The sequence below is a fragment of the Rissa tridactyla genome, chromosome 11 (assembly GCF_028500815.1).
Source record: "Rissa tridactyla isolate bRisTri1 chromosome 11, bRisTri1.patW.cur.20221130, whole genome shotgun sequence".
In the NCBI taxonomy this organism is placed as follows: domain Eukaryota; kingdom Metazoa; phylum Chordata; class Aves; order Charadriiformes; family Laridae; genus Rissa; species Rissa tridactyla.
In genome coordinates, this window is record NC_071476.1 from 5,214,833 (window position 1) to 5,237,339 (window position 22,507).

The following is a 22,507-nucleotide window of genomic DNA, read 5'->3' on the forward strand; positions in this document are numbered from 1 at the left end:
AAACGTTAAAGGATATATTTGCTGATTTCAAATCAGGAAGACTTGATTAGACTACAGAGCTATACATAGGACTAGATCAGGCTTCACATTTTAAGTCCAAAAATCAGTCAGTCTGTGTTTTTAAGACAACCATATTATTAAGTTTTGATCTGCAGGTATTTAAAATTTAATTAAGGTTTCTTTGTCCTTCTTAACTACTTGTTCTTGGAAATACAAACGGGCTGGTTACAAGGTGTGTGGTGGGGGTAGGGAGGTTGCCATTTTCCAAACCTCCACTCCTCCTCCTGCCCAACCTGCCGCCCCTCCACTCACAATCACAATTTCCTATCAAATGAGCAACCTGCAGCCCCACACTTTAATGTTGAATGTACATGTAACCCTCTAAACCTTGGAAGGCCTGAAAGACTTATTTACCATAGTTTCACTAAGGCAAAGAAGCAATTTTCACTTCCATGTTCAGTTGCTATAAAGACCTGTTTGGGTTGAAAAGAGAACTCCAAAATGGTCAGAATACAAGAGGCACAATTCAGCACAGAGGTCCTGGACTCCTCCATCTCTTAGACAGACCTAAAAGATAGATCTGTTTTATCTGGCTCGTGATAAAGAACTCAAATTCACACCCTTTACCCTGCACAACATCTAATGATTAGAAATACTACATTCAAATGTTCTCCGTGTAGCATAGATGTAGTCCAGATGATTAGCATAGTTCTTAATTATCAGCAATCGTATGTAATTATGCCTATAGTAGAAGGCTGCTGTATGCAAAACAAACATTAACGCAGAACCAAATTGCAAAGCAAAGGCTGACCTTTAACTGGTATCCCTAGAAACACTTTGGCTGCCTAATGAGTTCTATACAACATGCAGACTTCTGTATTTTCTATTTTAGTGTAGTCTGAAATGTCAATACATTAAAAGATCAGTCAGGTTCACTAATTACTCTAAGAATTTAGTTGCATTACATAATTATATACTGTACAAATAAGATGGAACCGAAAAGATCAACTTTAAAAGGAAGAGTTCCATCTTAAAACATTTAGCTTCAAGTTTTAAAAATGCAAATAGTCGGTAAGATCAAGGCTTAAAAGCTTCACCTACAAACGTCTTCAGAAAGCTAATGAGAATGGTCTTACACTCCAAAATATTAACACAATACCATCTCTTACTCCACTGGTTGTGTCCAGATGATCGCATTTGGCAATTTAGTTATGAGTCTTCACAATATATGGGACACTAATTCTTGTTTACAGTAACTACTGCATCATTTCTTATCTTTGTCTAACTCGGTAAGCTATTCTAAATACTACCACATACAATGTCCCTTACCACATCTTCCTTTATGCATCTGCAGAATAATTATCACTCTTCTGTTGTTGTGGGTAAAAACGTAAAGTCATCGCACAAAACTTTCTTCTCTTTCTTAGCCTTGCAGTAGAACATAAAAGACAACCTAGCTATTTTAAACAAAGTCTGGACATGAGCTCATTTTCAGCATTCCTGCTATAGAGCTGAAGGAGAGCTTGACAAGAGATGTCAGTATCCACATCCAAAAATCTTTGCTTTCCTAGAAAAACCAATTTCTAGATGTTTAAATGCTTGTTAATATTAGAGTTGCTAAACTAACTGAAGTTCAGGATGTTACTAAACTCGTTCACACAGCTCACGCTCTACCCATCTAGCCACATCCTGATAGAAGCAACTAGACTATTCATAGAATGTTTTTACTTCAAATTCAACCAACAAGCCTGAGAATGTTGTTCCACAGCCACGCTCTTGCACAGCAAAGCCAGCTTGAAATTTCTTTCCTGTCCTCATATTCCACTTCATCATCCCCCTCTGTCGTGTTGGTGCAGCTGTTTGTGAGACACTGCTGAAAACCAACAATGATACCCAGGTAAGAAATTGGGGTTTATTGCTGGTGGTTTAAAAAAAAAAAAAGTACCACCACTCCAGCCGCGACACTGGTTGGTTTTCAGCATTATTCAGACAGTTGTACTGACGTAGATTATGTGGAGTTAATAAGCAACCAATATACCAGCTTTCCAAGTTCTGCCACCGGAGAAATGTCCTGACATACTACACCAGAAGAAACCACGGGGTGATCAAGCCTACTGCTCCCTACACAGAAAGCACCTATGCCATCACCAATAATTATTGTAAAAATGGTTCTCAAACCTCCAGAGGTGGATCTTTCATGCTCAGCAAAGCCAGGAGTCCTTTCTAGTTTTAATTATTCCTCACACAGATAACTTGTTCCTAAGAACTCTCATCCCTGAAAATACTTCTCTATTTATAGATCGATTGTGATTAAGGCAGCACTGAAACTCCTCTATCCGAGTCCACAGGACCTTTGCTTTGTCAGGCAAAGCTTGTCAGTTGGGTGGACAACTGCTAAAACTTCTTCAGAAGAATATTAAGAAGTGATAATGGTCAAAGTTGGGCATAAAACATCATAATACTTTTTATTGTTTAGCCATTATGATGCCACCTCCTTGTTCTGACAGGTGATACACATCAGACCACACTCAAACTTATCTGTGTTTTAGTTTAGTTTCAAGCCGTCCTGTCTTTGTAGGTGTCACTTCAACGTGGTTTTTGTTCCAAAAAGCACATGAAAGGATCTGTCTGTGAAGCGCAATCAGTGCTTAAAGATTCCCACTCTGTGAACTTACGTATGCAGAGAGACACTTTTGTGGAGCACCATTTAAGTCAGATCAACTTGCAGCATCCACGTCTCACTCATCAATGTACTCCAAAATAGCTCAGGCAGTAAGGCTGCACAGGTTATTTGTGATATACAGATACCAAATTATGGTATATACTACTACTTCTCCTAACTATGGCAAGATGTCGTACCCTAACGACATGAACTATCATGCAGATTTCTTCAGCATGTTCTAGAAACTCCCAGTCTTCAGAGTGAAACTGCTGCCTTGCTAAGGAAAGTAGGGAGCTCTAAGAGCTGAAGGAGGCCTTGGAGATACTGGTATTGTAAAATGGTACAATATCTTTAGGAGAGGCTTAATGTAGGAAGCCGCTTAACTTGCAAAACAAAGGTTTCATATGTTGCATATCAGGAACGTGAACTAAAACGCTCAAGAGAGCCATCAAAATACCTGGGCTCTGATCACAACATCTTGATGGCAGCCTCAATAACACACCTAATGGCTTTCCCAGGCTAAAAAAAAATAAATATTCCTGCAGAGCTCCATTATAGCATAAATAAGAAGCCTAACAGCAAGTATTTTACTTCAAAAGTAAACAACCATGTATATATTTTCTGCTCCTAGTCCCTCCTTGATTCCTTCACTTAAAAAAAGCCCTCTGAGGCATTAACAAAAGGATTCGTGTTGCAGGCTTACAAAAGAGAAAATCTGAGTTGTTGCCAATTTTTTTTTTTTTCCAAATGAGCACCATCTTGGAAGTGTAATTAGTAGCTCAAAAGTACATGTTAAGCATTTAAACAGCTTTTTCTACAGGACCTGCCTAAGCATTTGTAAACTCGTAAAGACTTCAACTGCAGAAATTGCTCAATGTAGAATCTGTGAGTGCAGGTCCCCAAGCTTATGCCAAGCTTCCCTGCTGAGTGGACTTCTACGACCCAATTTCAATGCAGGAGCATAAATTATGTCACTTAATACAATGCTAATAATCTTGCAGGATATTGTACAATAATCACACTTCCAAGTGTGAAGCACCAACACTGAAGAGGGAATACAAAACAGATGAAACCCTGCAGTGACTCAGTTTGAGCAATTCATGTATACAGCTTTCAAAATTACACCATGAATAAGTCTAAATTTAGACTGGATTCAATAATGTACCAGTAAAGTATTGTGGCACCAGAAGGCGTGCAAAAATCCCAATATACAAACAGAAAAAAAAAAAACAAACCAGATATATTGTATGCAACAGGGCAAGGGTCAACCTCCATCTCATGCACGTAGGACTAAACTCTAGAAGTAGTGTCTGTTAAGATTATTCTTGGGGGGTTTTAAGGTCAGTGGTATTTTTTCAAGCTCACCAGACACAACTGAAGCCTTTTAGCACTAGACATTTCTCCTAGCAAAAAGTCCTATGGAAATAAGTGACCATTCTTGTATATTCTGTCAATTCCGAAGGCATCTTCACTGATAAAGATACACTCTATGCATAATCCTCACTTAACGTGGCCCCACTTGGGCCAGGGATGTAATGTTACGGACTGCACATATACATGTGTACAGCCAAAACTGCATGACAAAACAAGAGAATAATTTTAAACCTCAATATTCTGTTAACGAACAGAACCAGGGCCTCTGCAGCAGGTGCTGCACAACTGGACGGCGGAATTCTGGTTCACCAGCCAGCTGCCTGTGCACAGTGGTGACCCAAATAATAAGATATACTGTGCTAGAAACAAAAATACTTAGCTTTCTGATGACTGATTAACAGGACCATTTTTATGTACACTGCCATGCTTTAAAAAATAGTTGTCAGTTGGGAAACAATTTTTAGTTTGCTCAATCTTGGGAGTGCTCTACCCCATCTTAAAAACAGTGTTTTCCATCACGAACACTGCACTTGCTTAGAAGAACGTCTTCCTAATATCTAGTACAGCCTGACCCTAAAGATTTTTACCTTGAAAGGTACCACACTTATTCAATTTGTGACCCTTCGTAGCATGTTTTCAAGTCTTCATATATAAAATGTCAAAAGTATTTACCTGCCCATGCAGTATTACAGTCTCATCTATCTTTATATTTCAGTTCTTCCTCTAAAATTCAAGCAAAGTGAACAGCCTGAACACATCAAGACTGTATTCAGAGTTCAACTTCAAAATGCAAACAGAAAAGAGATGCATGGTAGTATCCTTTTTATAAATGGACTGATCCAAGCGATTCAGGTGAAAAGTGAACAAAGAGTTAATCCAAATGCGAAGGGCTGCACTTCAGTAATAGCATGAATAAACCCCCACAGAAGGCTTCATTGCTAGCAGCAAACTCCACAGAGTCCAGATGAACCAACAGGAAGAACAGAGGGCGGATAATCCTGTAAAATTACCCCAGTGGAAATGTTGATAAATTCCCAATTACGAGACCTGCTCTAGAATGAAAAAAAATGCGAGATACAATACAATTACCAGTCAACGCTTGCACATCTTTGTATTTAAGCCAGACAAATACCACAGGTATTTCTTAATCCCTTGAATTTTGAATTAGTTACCCATTGTGGTGAAATCTAGATTAAGAAAATAAGCCCCAGAAATCAAACGAAAAAACCAGCAGATCTGCAACTCTGGTTACAAAGCAAATACCCGCCTGTGAAGTTATATTTCCAGTAATACAATTTTCTACGCATTTGTGGAAACACAGATATCTGTATTAAAGTAAAACACAACAAACCCCCTGTTTTACTGTATTTGTTCTGAATATATTTCTTGCATTACACAAAGTATTACTGTATTTGTTCTGAAGATGTATCTTGTATTACACAAAGCAAAGTAGGTTTCATATGAATTTTTAATGTTTGTGGAAAAACTGCTGATAAAATACGTGTTCACAATATACTTGCATATCAAGACAGAGACAGGTGTATAGATATGTGCTTTTCTAAAGCCTTGGATGATCCCAGGTTTAAAATTCTCTATAGAACTGTAAACGAGGGAAGCTGCCCTGCAGGGACGATGGCAGACCGTGCTGTCCAGGAGCTACCACCCCCCTCTCCTCCAGGCCACGTCCTGCACCCAGCTCAGGTGCTCAGTCCCTCTACACCTGCCCGAGACCAACACGCGCAACTAAAAAAATCCCTTCCTAATCAGCTCAATTAGAGAGTAATTGCTGTCCGCACCGCAGTTTCTCTGCCCCCCCGGGGCCCGCCCGCCCCAATTCCCCTCTGTTTATCCCTGCATGCGCCTGGCCCCCGGCCTCACGTGCCGGCGCGCGGCCCGCCCCCCCGCGCCCTCCTATTGGCCGCCGGGGCTGCCAATCACTCCCCCGCTCCGGTCTCGCCGTTTCCCTCCGCCGGAACGAGCCAGGGCCGCTCCGGGCCCCGGCGAGGCCGCGGCTGCCGGCGGGGCGGAGCGCAGCGCAGCGGGGCGGGCGGGTCCCGGCGGCCCCAGAGGGGCGCTCCGCTGACAGGCAGCGCTGCCGGCCCTCGGTACGCGCCCCGGCAGGCACGGCGGCCTCCGGGGAGGCGACGGCGCTGGGAGGGGGGGAAGCCGTGCGCTGAGGCTGGACGGGCAATTACCAGATTGATGTCATTTCCCTCTGCCTTTGTTTAATTATTTTAAACTCAACTGCACAGCGAATAAAAAAAAAAAAAATAAAAAAACAACACCCACCCACCCCCCCAACCAACAACAACAAAAAAAACAACTTCAGGCTTCCAGATGCCATTATACTAATTTCGCTTAATTGCCTTCCCGATGCAAATGCGCCCGGGCTCCTTGCGCGGCGCCGCCCGGCCCGGCTCCCTCCCGCACACCGGGTGGGTGTTTACCGGCCTCCGGCGGCGGAGCCCCCCTTTTCCCCGCCTTCATACCAGACATTTCCCCCCCCCCCCCCCCGCCTCCTTCCCCGGGGCCGCGGAGCCTCCTCCCGGGGGCGTCCCCGCAGCAACAACCGCCCGGGGCCCAGCGCTTCTTCCCCCCCCCCCCCGCGGAGCCACCTCACGCCAAGAGGGGCCTGTCCCCCCTTCCCCCATGACACCCCCAAACCACACGGTGCGGCCTGTCCCCCCCCCTCCATGACACCCCCAAACTCTGAGGGAAGCTCCCACACACACACACAGCGGTACACCCCCCCCGGCGTAAGTACTGCTTCCCTCCCCACCACCCCCCCCCCCAAAATGAGAGAAACCCCCCCTTCCCCAAATTTCCCCTCCCCCCGCCCCTACCTGTGGCTGCAGCATCCCCGTCCCCCCGCCGCCCTCGCTCCGCCGCCTGCCTGGCTCTTTGTTTCCTGCCGCGGGCCGGACGGGAGAGCGGCTCCCCCCCGCCTCCTCCTCCTCACACTCATTGAAAGCAAACAAGCATCATGGCGGCGCTGGCGGCGGCGGCGGCTGCGGGCGGGCCGGCCCTCCTCCTCCTCCTTCTCCTCCTCCTCCTCCTCCTTTCCCTCCGCCCCTCCTGCCCAGGCCGCCCGCACTCCGCGCACGCTCCGCGGCCGCGGAGCGTGCGCGGAGTGCGGGCGGCCTGGGCAGGAGGCCGCGGCGACCTCAGGGCTACCCTGGGGTGGGGGGAACAGAGGGGCCGTGTGGGTGGTAAATGGCGTTTGGAGCTGGGTTTTGGGGTGTCCCCGTAGGAATCGCGGGGGGGAAGGCGGAGAAGCGGGTGACGGTGTCAGCCGCATCGCAAAAAAACCCCCGTGGAAATGGGGCGTCGCGGGGGGGGGGGGGGAACCGGTTTCTAGCAGGAGCGCGGGACGGCTAGTTAAAATAGTGGCTGGTGAGCCTGATTAAAACAGTCACTCTTTTTTGAAAAAAAAAAACAACAAAATCACAAAAAAACCCAAACCAAAACTTTAAATTCTCCTGCAGAACTCCGAATCGGGAGCTCAAACTGGCAGAGGATGCGCTCGGGCGAAATGTGGATGGTGCGCTGAACGCTTTTTTAGGGAAGAGGGTATCTTTTAGTACTTAATAGCAAAATAGTGCCCCGGATCCTTTGCTGTGACATTTGCACAAACAGCGTTTACGGTGGAATGGCCACCAGCATGGCCATCAGCACCTTTGTGAAACTCGGGTTACGGTTCACATTGTTTTGTCCCTTGAACCAATTAATGGACGCATCCCCAAGATATTTGGGAAAATAAGGGACAATCTTATAAAGTGTTGTTATTACTGCCCCTGTGCAACAAGACTTTACAGTAAGACGAGAGTTGCTAGGTGTGGTGATGGTGGAGAAGTGCCATCCGTGGTGTGTTACTGGCCAAAATTGTAAATAATGACTTCCAAATGAATAACTTCCTCTGATTTTCGGAGAGTTAAAATGTTCAAACAGTGGTGATGTGGCGGCAAACGTGTGCTTGGTACGTACCACTTCATCAAAAGGAATAGTAAAGAAAAAGACGTTATCCCAGATACACAACCTGATTCCTGAACTGGGAAAGCTGAAAAAGAATTGAAGGCTCATCTCTTTAGGTATAACTGGATGTGTAGCTGGACATAAATGGCACTGACCTTGTGCAACAAGACATTCTCTTTTCATGGAATTGTAGAATCACAGAATGGTTAGAGTTGGAAGGGACCTTAAATATCATCCAGTCCCACCCCCCTGCCCTGGGCAGGGACACCTCCCACCAGCCCAGGTTGCTCCAAGCCCCGTCCAGCCTGGCCTTGAACCCCTCCAGGGATGGGGCAGCCACAGCTTCTCTGGGCAACCTGGGCCAGGGGCTCACCACCCTCACGGTAACTGAACATGATTTAAAACAGGATGGTACCTGGTCGTGCTTCTGAGGAACACCGACAACAGTGACCATCAAGACCAGTGCTTTGAAAAACATGGCACGCTGTGTACCAAAGCCGATCACAGAACATCCTCCATTGAAAGGCTGAGCCCTTTGGCACTTTGTTGGAAATAATCCTACTATACTTCAGATTTCTGTTCAACCTTGTCATATGGCGTATCTGAAATGCTCTTGGATGATAAACTATCTCCTCGCCGCATGGCGCAGTCCTGTGCTAGAGATATCTGAGCTCGCTCCGATATGGGATGCGGCACGGCTCTGGCAGAAGCTCTGTATCTGCTTCCCAGGCTTGGCTGGCTCTGGAGGGCTGACAGTCATTCAGAACGAACTCGAGTAGCTCTGCATGTCATTCCCCTGTGCTGCGGGTCTGTTCTTTCCGATAACCAGCTGTCCCGCACATTCTTCAGTTAATACTTTCTAGGTCAGATATGGCCTCAATAGACTATATCATTTCGCTCAGAGCCAATTCTCCAAAAGCAGTAGGAAAGTCTTTGAATACGTTGCAGGATTTTCCAAAAATTGCTGCTCAGCAAAGAAAATTCAGCTGATCGCAAGTCTCGAAAAATGCTTGCAGGGAAACTTCATTCCTCGGGGATGAGTGCTGGGGTAATATTACGGTAGACTTGGAAAGGTCTGCTGGTGAGGGCCTTCGCTGCAAGTGGAGCACAAATGGCAGAAAATACTAGTGATTCTCAAATAACTGAGATAAACATTAGAGGAAATAATTTAAAAGCAATTAAAAAATAATTCTGTGTTGTTGCCCCTTCCATAAACTTACAGGAGATCCCAGCAATTTGGCACGTTTCAAGTTAATTAACTTTCTGATAACTTTGCAGGTTATTTATAAAAACAGCAACAATATTTGAAGAATCTAATGTTATGGCCTTTTATGTCAACAATTTTTCTTTGAACTGCCAGCTTGCCTGTGTGGTTTGAAACAACAGAACGAAGTAAAAACAGGTATGTGGGTGGGTTTTTTTTAGAAACTGTTATGCTCCACTGAATTTCCTGTGCAGAAGTGCTGCGGCTCATCTGTACGTATGATTAACTTTTGCTCCCTGTAAGTGTTATCAGACCTGTAACCAGGCAAACAGCAGAGCAGATGGCCAGTGCCAGTATCGGTGTTTCTGGTCTGGGTGCTTAATGAGATCTGAGAGTGTAATATGAGCCTCTCTCATTTTGTCTGTCTCGCATGGCAGATATACTTGGTGCAAGCGCTCTTGTTGCTCAAGGTCACAGATTCATCAATCAAAAAAGAGCCTTTTCCATTAATCTTTTACCTGCCCATGGCAGTTTCCATACGTCTCAGGAGCTGCCATGTGGCACGGAGTGTCGTTGTCCTGAGTTTGGGACAGTACTGCCGTGAAAGACAATTAGATTAGAGCAGAAATTAGTCACTTTTTAAAACACAATGTTAAATTTACCATACTCTGAGCTTAAGTTTTCATTCCTTAGCCCTAAAACAGAAATACCTGTTTGTGCTGTGGAATAAGGCTCCAGTTGGGCCAAACCTTGCTTGTGACACACAACCATGTGTCCCACAAAACGAAGGTGAATGCTAAACAACCTTCCTGACCTTATACCTGGAGCCAGAAGTATTTGTTGTGAGTAATTTAGAAACTCGTAGCACCGCTGCCCTCTCCCCTTTTCATGCCGGCATCCCAGGCCGGAGCTGGGGAGGGCACCTGGGAGGACTTGGGGACTCGGTCCATCTCACCAGCGCTCACAGCTTGTTTGAGGTCCTGTTGCCTCCATGCACTGACAGAGGGATGTGAAACTTGTGGTAGAGAGTTGCCTTTTTGGCTGAGCTGTGGTGCTTTTTGCTTCGTTTAAATCACCAAATTTGGTGAAGCTGTGCTCTTTGGAAATATCTATATAGAGTTGTACAGTAGAGGCTTGTTTGACTTCTAAATTCTTTGTCGTAAAAGATGTCTCCTTCATGCTGCACGGCTCATATGTGATGGGTGAGCTGAAGAGACATCGCCCCATCCGGAGAGAGAGCAGGTACGTGGCTTGTGAAAGCTCTCATGTCTGGGGCTGCAGAAGAGGCGAACACGGCAAGGCTCAGTGCTCTCCACTCCCCCGCTTTCTGTGCCCAGGAAATGTGAAAAAAACCCAATGCAACTGGAGGCAAGAAATGAAGCAGGGGAGGAGAGCAGGGTTATGGCAAAACAGGGGAGATAATGAGGAGGAAAGATGGGAGTAACTGGGAGGAGGAGAGGGATCCCAGACTGGAGGGCAGAGTTCAATTATGGTCAACATTTCCAATCTGTCCAGGTAGAGAGAGAGGGATCCGAACTGCAGGATAGCTTCCATGGCTATGGAGATCAGTGGGACCACTGCTCTGAACATGGGGTATTCCTAAAATGACAGGTACTCTGAAAAATGAGGACTAGGAGCACTCATATTGCACATCTGAAATCATTGCATGCTTAATGACTTCAGCCTTGTGTTTTATGGCCTGTTCTCCATCTACTGGGTGAATGTAAGAGCATCTTCTGTCACAGTTGGATAGTAAAGATAAATCTTTGATGTTTATTGAGCATTAAAACTACAGTGAAAGCCCCATACAAAAAGCATTGAGGCAATTAATATTCCTGCTTTCCTCTGCATGGAATGAAGTTCACTAGTTTCCAAAAGACTTGTATGTAAAAAGATAATTGAAAACTCCCCTTATGCATATCCACAACAGAGCTGAATTAAGGAATTTTAATCCTGGGATGGCACAATTTGTAGGTGAGGGCTTTGAAGCCTTAGTGTTACTTTAGTATGCATTGTTATACAAAAATGGTCTAAGTACTTGAAGTTGGATATTATCAAAATATTCAAAAGCTTATCAAAAGCTTGCTTCCTAGAAATACCTGCATTTAGTATGAAGACTGCCATAGTGGGAGAAGAATTTTTAACTCCTTTTTGCCTACTACTTAACGCTGCTACCACCTTAGGTGCTTGTATGCCATGTTTAGATGACTGTTGTAATTATTTAGATATTTGATCTGTTTTCAGGATTGTAACAGTTCAAAATGTGTGTTGAAACTTGTTCTCTACCACAAGCTTGCAGGTCTATGGAGCATTTAATCATTAATATTTTCTAGTGTGTGCATTTGTGCTATACTGTAGTTGTGAAGTAATAGATCTAAGAATACCATAATTCTTACTTGTCCTAATCAAATATTAAAAGCTGAACACTGTTAAGAAGGTGGAATTATGAATCATGATGTTGTTTTCCTCATTGTCATTTTTTAAATGCAGGCTGATTCTTAGAAATTTTTGTCTCTAGAATCACCTCTCCAACTCTTGGCTACATTTCTCCAAGAAGATGACCTTCTTTTCGTATTAAAACTAAGTTAATGATACGGAAGAAAAAGTAAAAGGTACGACCTGCATGCATTCATTACACGGGCAGAGCTCCTGGCTGCATTCAAAGCACCGCAAAAGGAGCTCAAGGCTTTGCCTTTCATGGGAAGAGCTTTTATGTCTGTGAGTGAATAGTGAAAATTGCTATGAAATACTTGAATGCCCAGTTATGGAGTCACAACTGAGAGGTTAAATGCCAAATAATGGCATTATTGATGTAAGATGTAAGGATTCTCATTAGTGGAAAGCCAGCTGCCCAAACTACCCATCCAGGTTTTTGGTCCTTTCTACCGTATCCTCTTCTCTTTGTACCCTTTTGGGGGGATTTTTCCGTTCTTCTGTCAGCGTCTTATTTTTCATCTTTATTCATTGTTGCTCTCTACGCTTTTCTCTAGCAACAGAAACATATTTACTTGCAAGCTGATCCCATCTGTGCTCCTGCGTTGTAAAGCTTCCCCCTGCCGTGGCACTGCATGGCTGATGTAGGTTCGTACGACGGCTCGGAAGCTCCAGCCTTCAGGAGAGCCAGGATTTCACAGCGCGGATCAGACAGGCAGGATACTGCCGCTTGGGCATGGCTTTAAAAAAAACCACAGCGTGCAGTTTTTCATGTGTAAAAAAATGCAATAATACTGTAATCATTTGATGCCTGATAGTTCACTGAAATGGAAGACTGCTGAACTTTTAACTTAATTGGGTCTCTTACGCTTGCACGGTTTCCTACTCATGAACCAGAATATACGGGGGCTATAACTCAAATATACACTAAGCTGTCCCTGCTGCAGTCTCATACCTTGCAAATGAAGTAGGATCAAGACACAAAAGAGATAACTAAGGAGACCTATGTCCTGGAGGAAATTACCATGAATTACAAAATGATGGTTTCTCTCTTAATAAAAAATGAACTAATGCTCCAGTGTGACACTATGGAACTCTTCAGCTTATAAAGGTACTATCTTTGAGGAAGTATATATGTTAATCCAGCTGTCATGCATAAATTCTCATTTGGGGCCTGATCTAATTCCCATTGAAGTAGAGATGGACTCAATCTACTTAAATTTCTCCATGCAGTTTCACGGCTTTCCACTATCTTCATCTGTTGTATCACATTACTGTGTGTGGGTAGAGTTGCCACATTCCACCCATGACACAACTGTTTCAGTGGCAAGTGAAGTGATATGTGCATATGGTATATGCAGTCTTTACACAAACCGTATGCTTTCAGACAGCTATCAGCTATCTGTGTAATTGGGGGAAGTTATGGAGGCTTCTTGAATGTAAAGTCCATTTGCTACGTTATTGGAAGACGTTGCAAACTTTGTTTATCATTCCCATGACCTTACTTTTGATATTTGTGAGCCAGAATGAGTGATTTATTGTTTACTTTTTGTAAATTAGTAACTCAGTTTAATTACTTTGAATAACAATAAAATGGTTGCATGAAGCTTTTAGAATCAGTCTCTGTAATTTTCTTATTTCTTGCATCAAACCTTAGGCACGAATTGTACTTACATAACAGTAAATGACCTCATACAATTTCCAATTACAGTTGTACATAGTCTTCCTTTTGCTACCTGTTATACATTTCCAAGATATTAAATGTCCTCATTGCTGAATGTTTTGTATAGGAGATCATTATTTATTTGAAGAATTTTGGCTAAGGACAGTCTCTAGCGCAGGAAGAAAACCCTCCACTGAATTTATACAGTACACTTTAATCATGAGGCTATTATAGGTGCTAATATTCCTTTTTTTATTGGTAGTTAAAAAATACAAAATGAATGAATAAATTTAGCTATTAGTTAAGTGTGGAAATTTCCCTATTCTCTGAATCAACAAAATACTTTCCTTAGGACACCAGGTTTGGAGGGAGGGGGGACAACATAGTATTGGGCGAAACACCAACACAGCCAAAATAATTAAATACTAAAACCCAGCAGCTTCTCCTGGAGCTACATGTTAGATCACTTCCCTGCTGCAGAGCTGAGTCTGTTGCTCTGGGACACCCTGGGGTGGGATTAACCTAAATAAGCATGGACATATATTGTAAATGTCTGTGAGCTGCTCACCATAGGCTGCCCCTATAGTCAGAAGAGGCTACAGAATGCATCCTCGGCACTGTAATTTCTTTTTGAAGGCAGGCACTGGAGCTAAGAGTATGAACCTGGGAGAGGTTTGTTTCCAAGCACGGGGAGAACTCGGTGAGCTGAACGGACGCAGGGTATTCACTGCTGCAAAGGGGAGGGGGCTGGCTCAGCCATGCTGGCTCAAAGGCTGCACAACGAAAGGATGTTTGCTCGGAAAAAGATGAAAATCATTGCCTGCTTCTCAGGTGATCGCTGCAGGTGACAGAAAGAAAATTTGTCCAACGTTTATGGCTGGTGATTGGTGTGGTGCATTAAGGGTTCTTCCATTCCTTCCAAAATATTAGGCACTTTGAACAAATGCCTTCAGTTGGGGTGAAATGCCAGGTTTAACGAGCCACTGATCTGACCTGCCATTGTTTCCTCTGTGTCCAGAAATGTTGGGCCGCAAGATTAAAAAAAGGACAAAAATTTGTAGGATAGAAATCAAAAATGTTTGAGCCTAATGCAGCAGCCTCAGGCTAAATCACGTTTCCAAAAGTGTGGCTTTCAATATCAAGCCTGCTCCTGAGGAACTGGCAAATGCTCAACGAGCACAACACGCAGACAACTGGCAGCTTGAGTCATTTTCGCATGTGATTGTTGAATGTGACAGATTGAGAATAGCAAGGAGTACGAGTTCATGCTATGAGTGAAGTAACCCAGCATCCACTCGCTGGCTCAGGCCTACGGAGAGATGTGGAGTGCTGTGAAGAGAAACGCCATTGAGGTTTTGAAAAAAAATGGTTTTAGCACACGTTATTTTCTTCCTTTGCTCATTTTTATTTCACTGTAGATTGTTTCTTTCTTCTCTTTACAGCAGAAAGAAAGTAAGAGAAGAGCCCTTGAAATATATTTGCAAAGCCTGGATTGCCATTACCTTATTCCCCTTTTTGCTTTTTCTCTGAGTAGCTTTTGCCTTTCTACTTCACACTGGTGCTGGATTGGCCTTGTTATTCCTTGGTAGTTACTGCTCCTGCAGTTGGCTGAACAGAAATGGTTTCAGATTAAACTGGGATAATTGTGTTTATAGAAATGATCACTTCCAAACCAACCTAGCGGTTTGCTTTCAGAGCAAACTGCAACAGGCCTGGGAAGGCCAGGGAGGTTACCGATGAAACCTCTGCTGCAATCAGATCTTCTGTTGCAGTTGATCAAAATATTACACCTGATCAATTTATTAATTAAATTTAGCCACACTTTATTTTCATACATGTGCTTGGAAAAGGTAACATCCTTCCCAGGTTCTTGATCATAAACATTCAACATGTAATCTCTGCCAGCACAGATGAGCACGTCGGATGTTTGAGACAAATCCATAACATGTTCTGCACTGAGTTGCTGTTTGAAGTTTGCTGCTCAGCTATATAACTTTGTATGTGAGGGATTAGTTTTGTTTAACTTTTGTAAAACCGTGTCCTTGATTAATTACTTGTAGAGGTGTTTTGAGGGTGTTGGATGAGAGGCACCATGGACCAGCGGCACCGGTGACATGTTACAAAAGAAGCAGATGTAAAGACTTTGAGATGTGTAACTTTGACGACCAGGGCCCTTGCAAACACAAAAGTCTCCGCACAGGCTGAGGAGGATAAAGGTGGATTTTTGATGCGTCCAGGAGTTTTTTCCATTCTTTTTCTCCTGGAAGATCTCACATGTAACTATGGGTTCAGGACATATGTGATTCTGGTTACAACAATTGGAACCAGATCTTTTTTTTCTCCTTTGTTTATGTATTTGTCAAGACTTTGGGAGGATAATGATTCCTGGATTTCTGGTAGTCCTTTGGCTGCAGTGAATGGTTAAGTCCACTCCACTCGTCTCCATTTTATTTTACAAATAATTACGGGTAATACATTAACACAAGAAGAGCCCGGACCTTTGCTGCCTAATGTGCCCGGCGCGCTCTGTTTGCTCACCACAGCAACGGAAAAAGATTAAATACATTCTTTGTATTTGCGAGCTCTGGGCTGTTATTCTTGCCAACCTGAGGTGATTTATTGCGTTAGATCCACGTTGCTAGTTTGGAGTCGAAGACCTGGTGGGGATGTGTGGAAGTGAAGTGACCTGTACAGAAATGTGTTTATTTAAACCCATACTTATTTGGTGAAACTTTGGCTGTTGTTTGCCCTAATGTCTGTCTGTAAGAGCAGCAGGCCGTCAGTGCCGGTAGGTGATGGCAGGCCCCAGGAGAGGCCAGGACTGGGTCTGTGGAGCTGCCCTTGCTGCTTTCTCCATCTTGGTACCTCCACGTGTGTCCATGGAGCTGACACTCGCATGAAACTGCCCCACCCTGGGCACCTTTCTGACCTTCCCTTCAACCTTGTCTCCTAATTCTGTCCTGGATGTCGCTCTTTATTGAACATACTCACAAATTCAACAAAATCTCGACCCCTTTCTCTTGAGGGTTCCCTGTCCCTGAGGCTGTCCCTGCACAGGCTGGAGCTGTGTGGAGCCGGACACCAGGCCTCCAGCTGTGGAGACCGTCAGGCCAGACCCTGCTGAGGAGGCTGCTCTTCCAAACAATGGACAGCAGGTGGTAGCACACGTTCATTTCATTATTTTTTATTTTTTTTAAAGAATTAGGCTTTGCAAAGCTTTGTCTCATTTTATAAAAAGGGGCAGGGGGCGGGAAGATCGCTTCCAGAGGGGATGAGTGCCTGGCTGGCTTCCAAGTTGTGCTGGTTTTCCACGAAAGCTAAAGCCCTCCCCTTCCACCCTGACATTTCTAGAGACAATTCTCTGTGAGCTCCTTTGCCCTGTTACTGAAAGAGCTTGTCTTGGCTTGACTCCGTAATTCCGTGAGGGATAATTTTGCTGTGGAAGCACGCAGGTCGTGCTGAGCAAGCAGGACACCAGGCTGGGAAAAGCAGCGAGCTCCAACAGTGTGTGTACCAGCACGGAAACACCAAATTAAACTGGTTTCAGCCAGCAGTGCTGCTGGAAGGAAACCATCTCTTCCAGCCCAAAATCCTCCCCGAGAGCTGTGCCGATAGCCAGGGGAGTGCTTCAGACAGACAGGGGCTGGCCACTTGGTTGAGTCTGTCCTCCAGCCGGCAGGAAAAAGGTACAGAGCCCTCTTCCCTACGAGCCGTACATCAACGGGAGCAACGCAAATTATTTCGAACAAATATTCCTGTAAGTTTTGTGATAAGGTGGTGCTTTGTATTGGCCTGGTGAGAATGTCTGCATGGGACTGGACAAAGATGCAGGCGCAGTTTTGAAGCATTCAGCCCAGTTCATTCCTATGCCTATAATACATTCATCCCGTGATGTATTTAGTACGGACACTTCGTTTACTGCTCACTTTGGACATATGTGAGCTCCAATAAAGGTGCAAACTTGTTTGGGTTTTTTTGTTTAGTAACTGGACTTTCATAATTAACTTACATGTTATGACAGTCTGCTCTGGCCTGAAAAGCAGAGCTTCAATGAAATGTCTTAAATGAAATCAAGGTGATCTAACCTCAGGTTTCTCATTTGACTGGGTTTATAATTGCTTTCAGGCTGCCCTTAAAAGCGCCCACATCTGGACAACCACATCTGCAGTTTGACCACTGGGATAATGACTGAGTTCTCTCCTCATCAGACCTGGGCCAGAGCACAGCTGACGTGTACCAGGAGGCTTAACCTTCCTACATGGCATGTATTTTCAGGTGTGGCTGGTCATGTAACAAACATTATACATCCAATCTATTATATTTTTATGTATCTATTTATAGTTGGGAGAGCAGAAATGCCAGCATTTTATGCTATAGGAAATGGATGCTGTCACAAGAATACGTGATCCAACTTAGCTCTGCTTATTCTGAACTGGTTAGATTTTTTCAGGATTGAACTATGAGCCTACTGTAATTCAATTGTGTTTGAGGTTTCTATGTCTTGATTCTGACAAGCCAGAACTTTTCTTCTGCAGCAGCAGGCTGGGATCGTGTTCCCAACTTAAATGTAGAAAAAGTAACAATTCACCAAGAAACTGGCCAGACTTCCAAATTTCCCGGAAGTTTGTTCTGTGTAGTTTAAATTAGTTCTCGTTACTCTCTAGTCACTGTGTCGTCTGTTTTTCAGTGCAAACCTGTCTCAGGCAGGTGCTTATTACAATATGTGGTAATATTACCTTTTCTTTCATTAAACTTTTACCAGTAAAACCTCACTAATTCTCATCTGGATAATCTAGAAGATGAATTATAACTGCAGTCGTCCTGTTTTCCAGAGTTGTAGTTGAGCCAAACCCTAACTTTTCCATAAAAGTAGATATTAATTTTCTGTCCCGGTCAGCTGGTAAATCACACGGTAAATGTTAATAGCAGGAATGGTTCCTCAATGAGGTTGCATGTTTCTAAGTTATTTTTTGTAAAGTTTACAGGAAAAAAAAAGACTAACGAGTAAGCCATCCTGTGAAAGACATTTTAACTGGAGGAAAGGGGGGTTGCTAGTGAGGGCTTATTTGTTTTCAAGTAAGTGAATGTAGAAGTAGCACCTGATATGAAGTTACTTGTCAAATTTAGCCAGATTCTGACGTGTAATTGCAACATTCTGCTTCTGAAGGGTGGTGCTTGCAGAAATATCAGTGCTTGTAAGTAAAATTCCCTTCAGGACAGGATGATAGGAAAGCTCTGGGAACAAGTCCTAACGTAGACTGGGTGTCCTGCCAGTAACCTTCACTGTGGTGACGTGGGAGGAACCACCCATTGTAGGAGTGCAGATGGCTCACTCTAATAGAGATGTCCCCGACAGGCTGGTCAGCTCTTTCTCATTTAATTTCAGTACAACAAGGAACATGGTATTAATTGCAGAAGGGACGTGGATGTGCAGGATGGTGCCCAGCTCTGTAAACAGGACCTAAATCCTGAATCTCCCCGCCATCTTCTCATGCTTGGTGCTGATGGCATTGGGGGCTGGACCAGGGCCTACAAAACAAATCCCTTCCCTTGAAAAGCGTCTTTTATGGCTCACAGCAGAAGAACCTGGGTTGTGAATAAGCACTAGCATGAAGCTGGGACTGGGACAATCTTTCTGGTTGTGCATAGTGGTGTAAATGATTTTGTTTCTAAGCTATGTCTTTTTTAAAAATAATTTAAAAAAAATTGCTGAGAGACAAGTCACAGGGCCTCATTCAGGAACAGAGGCACATCAGTCTGAAAGTCCAGCTGAGCTCATATGTTTTTCTCTGATTTGGGAAGCTCTGCCATTTGACTCCTCTCTCTGGTGGTTCCCATTGTGCAATAATTCACCGTCTCCCTTGACTGCCATTTGACATTATTTTCTAGCCAAAGTGAGAAAGTGTGCATGCCTAGAGACTAAAGGGATGCTTCGCATAATTTTGGCAAAGAGCATTATCATATCATTACTGATGGGTGAGCACGTTAAAGGTTGTCTCCTTCACTTGCTTAGCAAAGTTGTACATCAGCTCCTCCATCTTTTTGCTGGGGATGTCCCGGGTTCAGGTCTCTGGCTGTTGGCCAAGGCAGCCAATATTTCACATACAGTGTCCTGCTATTAGATATAGATGGGGGTAAAGGAGAACTTTAGTAATCAGAGCAACTCCACCCTATATGGTGGAGATGCAGTACCTCACTGGGAGACTCCCATGGAAAACTCCAGTAAACCTGATAAGAATCCATCAACTGACCTTCGATGTCTGCAGGTTTCAGCTGAAAAATGTTTAACTTAAGGTAAATCTGCTGTGTTCCCAAGTGGATCTGAACAAGGGCAAACTGAAAATGTATTTAGAGCTTTTACTATATATTTGTGGGGTTAATATGGTCTAGCCAGAAGGAAAAGGTTTTCCTTTCCGAGAGGATTCTGTTGCCAGTTCCCCTACAGAGGCCAGATCCTGTAAGTCTTGTTGTGTTAGAAAAAAAGCTTCTCAGCCAGAGAACAGATTCAGGCCATGTCTGTGTTTTTTCTCATATTAAATAGCTTTCATTTAAAAAAATTTTCATCATCATGTGTGATGCTTAGGTGGTGCTTGTGGAGGTCAGAATGGTTTGGGGGATTTTATTTTGTGCATTTTTCTACTGTACATCTCTGGAGGCTTGTACAGCCACTAAGGAACACAACTGGCCCTGCTGCAAACTGTATCTCACCCCTGCAGAACTGAATGAAGAGAATCATAATATAATGCAGCAGGTGAAGTAACCTTCTGGCTCAACAGCATGAAAGAGTTGGAAGCAAAGGAGGGGCAGCTCAGGCTGCAGATGTCAAGGGGGAACGGAGGCAATTAGCATGCAGGAATGCAGAGGGGAGATCTGCTCCAGACCCCAGCAGTAATGGAGTCAAGCTGCAAAAATACCCTTTTTTGATGGGAGATTTCAGGAATTCTGTCAGTTGTCACTGAAAACCAGACTGCAGCCTCAATCTTGCTTTCTCCAAGTGTGAGGATGTGTAGGTTCAGATCAAAGGGTCTGCTTCATACTTACTTTGTAGCTACTTGTCGTGGCCGTACAAAGCATTTCAGTGCTTATGCAATGGATGTGAATAATTTCATTGATCTCATTGAAACTGCTTGTGTACTTAAAATTAGGTGTTGGAGTGCTTTTTGTGGTTATAAAGGCCTCTAGGAAAGAAAAAATGTGATTTAATGGAAATGTTCAAGTGCTTCTAAAAAAGAAAGTCCTTTTTAGTGCTGGGCTGGCTGAATTCAAATGAGATTTACCAGACCCCATCTTCAGGTCAGATTAAAAAAGCAGATAATGCAGGGTAAAAGAGCGTATTTTAAAAAGAAATTAATTATTCAAGCATCGATTCCAGTAACTTTGTTAATGACGCAGTATTACTTGATGCGTCATAGGGTGTGTTTGTATTAATATAGTATTACACTATATTATGTGGTGTAAAATTGTTCTCATTTGGCAGGAGAAATATTTGACAGTATTTTGAAGGGCCCGTAGCCTGTCCATAAAAGACCTTTGTTTTTCAATTGCCGTACTGCTATGCACAGGAGAAGTGGTGTTCCATATATGTTCCATATAACCAAGTTGTTAAAAAAAAAGGCATTTCTGGTTTTAGCTCTAACTGATTACCAGTATAGGCAGATATAAAAGAGTTGCTTTTCATTTTGGATTTGTTTTTTTTTTCCTGAAAGATTAATGATTGAAAGGATTGCTTCGTATTTTTAAATGCACTAAAAGATAAAAAAGGTTGTGTAAGGTATGACCTAATCCTCAGATTTTTAATACAAGTTTTGCCTGCTCCGGAGTGTCTGATCTACGCTGTTGCTCACAGAGGAGACTGAATTGATGCAGACGTTTTCCTTCCTACATCACTAGTAACAGCTGAACACACAAATCCCAGCCTTTCCCAGTCAGAACTTATCGGTTGCCTCATATGCAGCTTAGTAATACATAGAAAGTTGATTTGAAAACGTTATGGGGAACTAAGCAATTGTCATTTTTGCTTGCTTTGTAACCCAAACCACAGAATGCATCAGGAGATTTCTGCATCAGCCCATATGCTCTAGTCCAGCTGCCAGCTGTGGCATAAAGATATCTGAGCCTCAGTAGACATAACTGCACCCAGAAAACAGGAGGGCTGGGTGCTCCCAGGAGTGGTAGTGGTCTTGTTTGAACAAAGACCTGCACTGAATTCCAGCTCAAAGTTGTCATTGGTTTCGCCTTTGCTCATATAAACCTGTTTCTTCCCTCTAATTGATAGCTGCCCTTATAGCATCATTTCAATTGATTGAAACGGTGATAGCACTGTTACAGGTGGTCCTTGTGTGCTTTACAATATTAGAAAGGGCACTGTAACGTGCTGTGTCTCTTTGGCACCACTCCTCGAGTTAGCTAGAGTAACTCCAAGGGACTACACCTCACTTCCAAGCACCTACAAGACAGTGGAGAAGCTGAATCAGACAACAAGCAATTTAAAAAGAAATGATGTAAAACTATTTGCACTGTTTGCCTCTTAGAAATCAGGTGGCCTATGACTGTTGCAAAGCGGCACAGGATAGATGCCAGGTGTGATATTTCCTGCAGTGTCCTGAGCATACTGGAGTCGTTCCCAATGACCATCACCAGCAGGAAGACGGCTGGCGTGCCCTGCGGTTTGGCTCCACTCGCGGTGAGGCACTGCAGAGCTTCCCCACAGAGGACATTACGCTCCTTTAAAAGTTCAGCTCGACTGTGCCAGCCACGGAGTGGAGCATTACACAGGGCACTTGATTTTCTACAGTCATTCAGTCGCTTATAAGAAATGGAAAGGAAAAGCAACTCTGTTATCACAGCTGCCTTTGTAGGGAAACTGGGTGACTTTTATGACCCTGTTACAAGCATTTTATTACTTAATAGTAATTCCTAAACTCTTTGTTTCCGTCTCATTTGAAAGTAAGATGATTTGGGGGTAAATACCTACTTTTCAGATAACAGTCTTTCCTTAGGGTCTTAATAAATCTTTGGAGGTGTTTTGATTCATGCACTTGCGTACCCATCTGCCAGAGCTTTTGTAAACCAGCACCTCCCTCTTCTGTCGCCATCCTCTCCTCTGCACCGTACCTGCTCTGAAAGCGATTTCCATCAACGTGGCAGCTCCTTCCCCTGCCTCTCTCCTGACTCTTGAGCCCCTGCCCTGGCTTCGCTC

The 22,507-nt window shown here is 43.8% G+C and overlaps 1 protein-coding gene across 2 annotated transcripts in view; it reads right to left on the minus strand.

Annotated features, from left to right (window-relative positions):
* Positions 1 to 7,045, minus strand: part of CNOT6 (CCR4-NOT transcription complex subunit 6) — a 32,572-nt gene extending 25,527 nt beyond the window's left edge. The window contains exon 1 of one of the 2 annotated variants that reach the window (XM_054217339.1): positions 6,880 to 7,045. The gene's annotated coding sequence lies outside the window, so the exon portion shown is untranslated. Of the gene's footprint in view, positions 1 to 4,708; positions 5,080 to 6,879 lie in introns of those variants that run through there. The other variant, XM_054217340.1, reaches the window with a different exon arrangement.
* Positions 7,046 to 22,507: the final 15,462 nt, after the last annotated feature.